The sequence below is a fragment of the Malurus melanocephalus genome, unplaced genomic scaffold, assembly GCF_030028575.1.
Source record: "Malurus melanocephalus ecotype Western Australia unplaced genomic scaffold, MMel_1.1 scaffold_313, whole genome shotgun sequence".
Lineage (NCBI taxonomy): Eukaryota > Metazoa > Chordata > Aves > Passeriformes > Maluridae > Malurus > Malurus melanocephalus.
In genome coordinates, this window is record NW_026623545.1 from 81,537 (window position 1) to 91,003 (window position 9,467).

A 9,467-nucleotide genomic window follows, 5' to 3' on the forward strand; every position below is an offset into this window, starting at 1 on the left:
AACACGAATTTCAAGTATATGCACATCAGAGATGTATCTCAGGATGTGGTGYACAGGAGCACAGGCGTGGGGTGGTGATAAAAGATGGAGCACAGGAGACATCAAAAATGTGATCAATGTATGCATAAAGAAGCTGGAGCTTCAAAATCATTTTCAGTAGTTCAAAAGTGAACAAAGGCAAAGTGTCTGACCTGTGTAAAAGACACTACAAATTGATAATTTGATTTAACAAAGGAGGTGCAGAGCAGTGATGAAAAACTAAAGTGAAGGAGGATATTAAAGAGAGCAAGAATATACCCAAGTGAATCCTAGACTGTGAAAGAATAAACTGTTGACATAACCAGCACTTYCCCTGGGTGAAGAACTGCAGATGCTCAATGTTATCCTCTCCCTTCCCTCCCCACATAGATGACAATGAAGTCACCAGCGTTGAGGCCCAGAGGAGCAGAAGAGGGTGAGCATAGCAGCAGGGGCAGGGCTAGAAGCCAAATGTGGACAAAACAATTGTAACTGTTTGTTGGGTTTTTTTGTTTGTTTTTTGGGTTTTTTTTGGTTTTTTTTTTTTTTTTTTTTTGGTTTTGGTTTTGGTTTTGGTTTTGGTTTTGTTTTTTTTTTCATAAAAAAAACAAGTGTTGATATTTCTATTCATGAACTGAAAAAATAGGTGTATTGCAGTGAGCATAATTTAAGCAAAAAAAAAAAATGGAGGTGACTGATCTTTGGAATTGTTCTTTGATTACTTTGCTCTAAAAACACTTGGTTTAAAGAATTGCAGAACTTGTAAAGATGCATAATCACTAAAAACTTCAAAGTATTCTTGTGAACTCAAAGAAAAAGGGAAAGGATTTATCTGCCTTTTATTTTCTTTTAGTTTTTTATGGTAAAAATTCAGTTTTCATAGAGCTAAATAATACCATTGACAATAATCAGAATAAAAGYATATATACTGTTTAATTTTATTAAGTGTAGTTAATTTAATAAATTTATACATTAGAAATCTCCAACCCCTCTCAGTAACAAATAATCACTGTTTGAGGTTGAAGAGATATTGATTTTAAGAAGGACAAGTATTCTATATTCTTTAACTTACTTTTCTTTGTTTAGCAATGGAAATATTTGGCAATAGAACAAGTTTCTCTTATCTAATAAAATGTTTTTTGTTATCCAGATGATAGTTCTTAGTACAAAGAACAGAAATCTTGGGAATTTTTTATGCTCTGAAATTCGCATTTCTATTTTGTTACTTACTATCCTGTATTAGTAAATGAACYCTCTCTTTGTTCTTTTCCTTTCCCTCTCTGAGGGGTTGTATACTTCAGGCCTACAAAAATCTACATAATTGACCTCTGGGTTTCTTCTGCTAAGATGATTTCTGGGTACTTAAGACCTTTCTGGAAAACAGCAGCACTTGAAAATTTCTGTGACCTCTTGTTGGACTAAATATAAAGGACAGTGATCAGAAACACTGTGTTCATTAACCTATTCCGTGCTAACACTCAGACTCATTCCCTTTATTGTTATTATTATAACTTATTATCACTGGCATTGCCATTTATATTCCTTCATTTTCACTGTAACATATCAGCAGTSTTGCAAACTCTCAAACAGATTCAGCAAAACTCAAGTATTTTTACTATTTTGGACAGATCAAAGTTAGGTTTATCTTGCTTTTTGATTTTGTCTCTTTGGGCTTTTTTGTGGAATGTTTGGTTGCATTTTAGTTTTTTTAAAGTGTGAGGAAACATTCAATTTGCCACTCAAAGGTTAATGAAAGGGTTTATAGAAGCAATAATTRAAAAAGAAATGCAAACATTTCATTTATTTGCACCTAAAACAGCCCTTTTGAGATTAATTCACTGTCCAGTGTTTGCAAAAGCAGACAAGTTTAATTCCATTATCAACACTTGTGAGTATGAAAGATGATTTTACATGTGGGTGGTGTTGGAGTACATCCACTTCTACTATATAGTTTACAGCAATATTTATGAGATTTTTGCTAAGAAGGAAACCTAATGTTTTGAGTGTCTTCCAACTGATAGTGGGACCATCCTGACAGATAATTTACTGCAGCATGCTTCAATTTGTTCTTGTTTACCTCCAGTCATTTTCCCACAAAACTTAAACATTTTTCATGCCTACGCAACAGTTTTCTTCAAATATCTTTGCTATTGGATGAATTATTTTTAGAGAAAACATAAATTAATTTAATCCTAAATCTTACTCTTGTAAACCATGGATACAGGAAATTTGGATTAAAAAAGGGCATTTATTTTCTCTAGGAAAAAAAGTATGTTATGTGTAATTGTAATCTACATGAATGAAGAAGCTTTCTTGGACTAAATGACCTTTATGGATGAAGGTGACGTTTTCAACTGCCTGTGCTTCTGTCTCCAGAAACAATTTAAAGCCTTTATGGTCTCCCTGTGGGGTTTCCAGGACGGTACCTCAAAATCTTTTGTGAGCCTTTTAATTATGTACAGAAGGTCRCCCACTTCCTAAAGCCCAAGAACCTCATATATGTTGCCTTATCACAGTTCCCAAAACCCCCCAGAAGAATGGAGCTTATCTCAGGCACTAGAGTGGCTTAAAATTAATATTCAGACAAAACTCATGTCTTCAGTCATGAAGCCTGAGCAGCATATTTGAACAAGTCATTATGCTGTGGTGTTCCTATAGCTATTAATTTTCCAAGGTAGTCTTTGCAATCTGCACAGAAAATACTGCTTTGGGAAAGGGCATTGGTAGGGGTGGTGGAAGGGGTTTTTTGTTATTCATTTTTTATTTCTAGTTTTTAAAAATCTTAGACTTGATGGATTTTTTTTTTTTAATGGGAAACTATTATAATATTAATAAAAAGTGATGTAAGGGAGGACAAGGCAAAATAAGAATGTTTTCCCATTTTGAGTCCTCCAGTGTTTTCACTCTGACCTTAAATAATGTGTTCTATAATAATTTCAAAACTTGACTTTAAGAATTTTAGGTTCTGAAACAGCAAGATTAGCACAGTTGTTTAGAGCATGGTGTTAATAACACCAAGGTTGTTCAATCCCCGTACGAGTAATTTGCTTAAGAATTGGACATAATGATCCTTGYGGGTCCCTTCCAATTCAGAACATTCTTTGATTCTGTGAATATCAAGATGCTTGATTTTTCCCTATTTAAGATGTGGCACTCCCATCTTCATTTAGCTGTTTGTTTTGCAGACAATATTATTTGCTACAGTATTTGTGTAGAGCCTGATCCCCTAAATGTTTGCAGAACATGCCTATTAGATCAAGCTGTGTAGAACATTAGGCATAGGACTGCATCGTTTTTCTAGATCATTCTCAGGGTATTTGGGAGACAGATGCCAAGACCCTGTCAAAATTGATGTGCTTCTYGGAAGGTGCAAAGACAGCTCTTCAGTGATTGTGGAACTCAGGCAAAAACTGAGATATAACTATGTTAGGTGCTGCCTGAGTAGGTTTGTTTGAAACTAAATTTCACTTTATCTGTATGTCAGGCAGCCATGAATACATGCAAAATGAAAAAAATAATTATGAGTTAGCTAGTTCTCAATAAGGTAGATTGGGTATTACATTTAGCTTAGTCATTGTAGCATTATTTTACCTTATTTTCTGCACAAATGAGTGAGTCTTGCTTTAAATGCCTTCTTCTGACTGAGGAAATTCAAACCTCTATCTGCCATCTTCCAACTTACAGGTTGAATGTATTTTATGAAGGAATGGTACTCTGAAGAATGTAGAGAAAATACATCCATCCATTTCACCACTATATGTACAAAAGTTCAGGAAGAGGAAAAATACGGCAGAATCAAAGCATCAGGGATTCTTTGCAGAATGGGAGAGAAATAAAGTGAGACCCAACAAAGCACTCTGTTGAGTACATATTGAGAGAACATTTTGACAGCAATCTACTTGAAGAGACCCAACCTATATACTGCTCCAGAAAAAAAGGGGAAAGAAATGAAGAAAATCAATCAAATTGATAGTCAAGCATAGTAAAGTAAAGCRTAGTTAGTAAAGTGAGAAACTAAAAAATACTCCTTCACTCAAAAAGCACTAAGGCATAGGGACCACCCATATCTAGAAATTGATTTTGCATCCCCTTTCTCACATTCATTTTAATTTATATTCAGAATACTTTGTGGCAGCACCAAGTTTATTTCACACTTTAAGAAAGCAAAGCAGATACTATCCAAGTTCATTGGCATCTTATAGAACCCTATATAGATAGAAGCAGATCCAGAGAAGTGAGACAAAAAAAACAAAAAAAAGCAGATACTATCCAAGTTCATTGGCATCTTATAGAACCCTATATAGATAGAAGCAGATCCAGAGAAGTGAGACAAAAAAAACAAAAAAAAAAAAAAAAAAAAAAAAAAAAAAAAAAAAAAAAAAAAAACCAAAAAAAAAACAAAACAAAAAAAACAAAACAAACAAAAAAAAAACCCTACTAGAATTCCTGTAATATCAACTGAAAAAGCAGTTCCACACCTCCTTGTGTGTGGCATTTTTGTTGCTATTGACAAGTCTCACCCATTTTTCATTATCTTCACTTCTCTTTTTCWCTTCACCTCTAATCTCTTCCTCTAGCTCCCTTGGACATTTGGCTCAATATCCTTCCTGCAGAAACAGTAATTCCAGAAACTTCAGTGTAATGCCAATGTGTTAACACAAACTTTTAGAATGGTTTGAGTAAGAAGGGACTCCAAAGATTATCAAGTTCCAATCACCCCATCCTGGGCAGTGACACCTCCAACTAGACCATGTTCCCCAAAGCCCCATCCAACCTACCCTATAACTCTTCCAGGGAGGGGGAATTCACAGGTTCTGTGGGCAACCTAGTCCAGTGCCTCACCACCTTCGCAGAAAAAAATTTATTCCTAATATCCAGACTACTCCCTTTCAGTTTAAAGCCATTCCCCCTCTTCCTATGTCTACATGGCCTTGTAAAACATCCCTCTCCAGCTTTCCTCTAGGTTCCTTTTATGTGCTGGAAGGCTGCTGGTAAGGTCTCCCTCAAGCCTTCTCTTCTCAAGGTTGAACAACCTCAGGTCTCCCTTCCTGTCTTCATAGTAGAGGTGCTCCAGCCCTCTGATTACCTTAAAGGCTCCYCTCTGGACTCACTCCAACAGATCCACGTTCTTCCTCTATTAGAGTCTCCAGAGCTGGAGCCCTGCAGGTGGGGTCTCAGCAGAGCAGAGCAGAGGGGCACAATCCCCTCCCTGGCCCTGCTGCCCACGCTGCTTTAGATGCAGCCCAGGATACAACTGACTTTCTGTGCTGCAAGTGTACATTGATWGGTCATGTCCAGCCTCTCACCCACCTGCACCCCCCAAGTCCTTTTCCTAATGGCTGCACTCAACCTCTTCATCCTCTGTCCTGTATTTGTGCTCAGAACTTTATGTTTGGCCTTGTTAAATTACAGACAACTACCTGTGCCTTTAGAGTAAAAATCCCTGTGTTTTTTTCAGAGTACAATTTAGGGACAGCATGAAAGATTACAATTCTTGTGCACTAGTAACAGCAGAGCTTCGTCCTATGGGAGCTAGGAACAATACATTTAAGCAATTTACTGTGAGGAAGGGGATTAACTAGATGTCTTCTAACATAATTTCCAAATCTGTTTTCCATTATTTATTACCTTTCCTCACCTCACTGCCCCCAGCAAACAGCTTGCCTTTCCCTAGGGCACATTAATTAAATGCATCAGACTCCCACAGCACAAACAGGTCAGCTGCAACACATGCAGCATAATCACATTCACCAAGCTACCACTTCAGAGAAACTGAGTTGCAAAGAGTATTTAAAAGCATAAGAACTTGGCTGCAAGTGGAAGGGTGTGTGAAGAATTCAAGCCTATTGTTCAAAGGAAGCTTTTTCTGTTAGAACAATGAATTTGCCTTTTTACYGTATGTGCTCCTCCCATAAAACTGCAGGTTATTTTCTGCTGGAGGTTTTAATGTCCACTTGGTGGTAATTGTGAATGATAGCCTTAAGAAGACATAAGGATTAAAATGTGTAAATATGCATTAAAATCCTCTCCGTACACCCTGGTCAACAATGTTCCATGCATTAGCTGGCTTTACCTAAGGGAGATATATGTTTTGTTGTTTGGTTTTTTTTTTTTTTTTTTTTTTTTTTTTTTTTTTTTTTTTTTTTTTTTTTTTTTTTTTTTTTTTTTTTTTTTTTTAATCCAACTTATTGCCCCCCTTCCTCCAATAAAATGTATTCTTGGCAAATATAGAAATTGGTAAACAAAATCCATTGCTTACAGTATCAAGTGAAAATTGCATATATGATTTACTGTCACTGCAGGCTTCCTTGTTTCAGAAAGCCCTTTAGCTGTAGTCACATTCTTAATAAACCAAATATATGTACTSACACCCACACAAATTACTCTTTTACACATTGTGAAAGATATGGAGAAACAAAACAGGCCATTAACACGCCCAGTATCATCTTCTCTCCAGCACTTGGGAATTCTCAGTAAGAGAAAATCCCAGATCCACATTCTTTTTTCAGCACTCAATGCCTTGAGTCTTTAAACTGTGGCATACAAGAAAGCTTCCTCAGCTCAGAACCCTTTTAAGCTGTACAATCTCTGTTGTAGGTATAATGATTCAGGGCATTTGAAAGGTACATGTTGCTGGATCTCGTATTACAAAGACATTAGCAACAAAGAAACAAAAATACAGGAAAATACTCACCAAATAAAAATTTCTTGTATACTCTTAAAGGTATAAAGTCCTGGAAAGCCATAAAATCAGTTTTATGTTAGCTTGAATAATTTTAGTACTTTTCTCATGTGTATAGATACAAAAACAAAGCTCTTCAATGTATTATCACAGATTATTATCATCAACCTACCTTCTAAGAAGGACATGTTCACATTCAGTGCTCAAACTACCAGAAGTCAGCTATTTCCCTGAATCATGAAAAGTTATTTTGAAGTTTAACTATTTCTTCTTTTATGGATTTGACCTCTGGATCTGGAAAGATAAGAGCTAATGACAAACATTATTACGCTATAACTTTTTTCTTTAATGGTGGTCTGCTGCCCAATTGTAAAAAAAAAATCTGTAATTGTTGAAATTCCATTAAAATTATAATGTGATTTTATATTGAAGAGAGTATTCTCCCATTATAAGTGCTAGTTGCCCCAGTATATTCGATTCAGTAAACTTTTTTTTTGTTACAAATTAGCATAAATCTCTTTTTATCACTGCCACAGAATATTTTCCATTGGTTGGTGCAGTATTTGCAGATATGATGCACTCTTTGCCCTTTCTTCTATATRTACCACCAAAAATAGTAGAGGTGAAAAATACAGAAAGCACTTTCTTCTTTCTTTCACTCATCTTAGTCTCATCTTTGCCATTTGCTTTCCCAACACATCTGTGCTGTTGCTGAAGTTCACTACCAGTTCTGACATGTTCCTGATCACAGTGTCATTAATTAAATGGAAGCTCAGCTTTAAATTCATGCCTGACTCATCATCAGAATCCAGCAAACATGAGATTGTGATTCTGTCATGGTCTTACTATTAAGGATTTTAGAAATACCTCTGCCCAAATAAAGATGCRAACAAGACCATATGCCAGTCAATAGKATGGGGTTTATTTGATAGCAAATATGAGAGAGACAGAAGAGGGACAAAAGAAGAGAATGAAATGGAAAATAGGTGTGAGGGTCAAGGAGAGGGATAGAGGGAACTATCACCACTCCATGGGTCTCACAGCTGTTGCTTTGATCCTTTCCAGCTGGTCTTGGTGGTGATGGTCCCCGTGGAAAGCACAGAATCCCATGGATTAATACACATTCAGGTCAGGTGACAATGTCCAGTCATGGCCCCCCATCCCTGGCAGTCTCTTGCAGCAGACTCTGCATCTGTGGTGCAAGGCATCTGGGGAGAACTTTGGGGGTCTTTGATGGATTGTGACACCCCCTCAGCTGCCTCTCACGTGAATGTCCCATGGATGTGTCCTGTGGGTTTTGGGGCTCCACAGCTGGGCCAGTCTGTGTACGGCAGGAGGGGTGTTYAGTGYCTCTGACCACAGGTCRCACCCMAAACMTCCTCCYCCTGCCCCMCGTTTTGGGGGGAGAGTCYGTGGAAGCCTGTCTTCTGTGGGCTGTGGTCTTCCCTACCCCAAATCTAGCCAGGGAAGAATCTCTGCTGTGTTTGGCTGTCTTGTGGATGCATTTCTTTCCCTCAGCCTTGTTTGTTTCTCCCTATGCCTGATTGAACACTAGAGTCTTATTTCGGCAGCTCAACTCACAGTMCAAAGTCCCAGTCTGGGATGCTCAAGGAGGCTTCCTTGGCTGTAGCTTCTTTATACAGTTTTCGATACAATGGGCAAAACTTTATATCAGTGTTTGAAGGATGAACTATTTCAGTCTCTGACAGATTAAGTCTGAGATCTAATATTTAGACAACAGACTTTTACATGGTTGGACACGAAATCTATCTAAAATATCACTTACTAGTATAAAAGATGAAATAGTGTAAAGAAGTAAAGRTCTTATGTTTTGAGGGGGGCGTTTATTCAGGATTTCTGTATAAAAATGAAACCAGTGTGGTATTTAGCMGTCTCAAAATTATAGTATTCCAAACGTAGCTATTCAACTTCTTCAACACCAGGGGAAAGAAGAAAATGACTATTCTATCATAATTAAAACAAATTCATTATAAAATTCAAATAAGGTGCCCCCTTATAGCAGCTTGAGCTGCTAAATGCTAATATCTGTGCCCGACAGCAATRACATAAATTTTAATAACTGAGATTTAAGCAAGGGAGCATAATGCTTGTTTTTCATTAAAGTTTCTCTAGGTGGAGCTCTAGGACAAAAATCCTTGAAGTTACCTTGAATACTTTCTCGTGGTAATTTTGGAATTTGTTTTGATATCCTCAGTTCACCACATCTGTTGCTATAAAATGAGGTGCAGAAACTGCACTGACTTTATTTTTTGTCACTTTATATTCACTGTTTATGTAAAAATGCAATTGTCATGAATAATGAGAGGATTAAATACAAAATCAGGGAAGCTGTCAACCTAACAGGACTGCTGCTGCAGTTTGATGGCATATACACACATWTCAGATTTATCATGGTTCACATTTTAGCTAGCTGTACCATAATGCTTCTACACTGATATCTTATTAAATAATAATTCACCAAGTTAATAAAAAAATCAATTATTCAGCACATACTCAAATTATTGATCTGCCTTAATTGTGCACAACAGACACCCTGACAGACTGTGAAAAAATACAGATTGCAAATGTCAAATTAAGTTTTTAGTTAGCATATATGTATAAAACCATGACATATAGTGCTTTTTTGGGAAAGATTGTTAGCAACAACATATTTTTAATTGTCTCAAAAATAATAAGAAGAAATCAAGAAATGGTTTGTTTGTCAATTAGTTTCTTTTATATCTCTCTGCCTTCTTAAAAAAAAAAA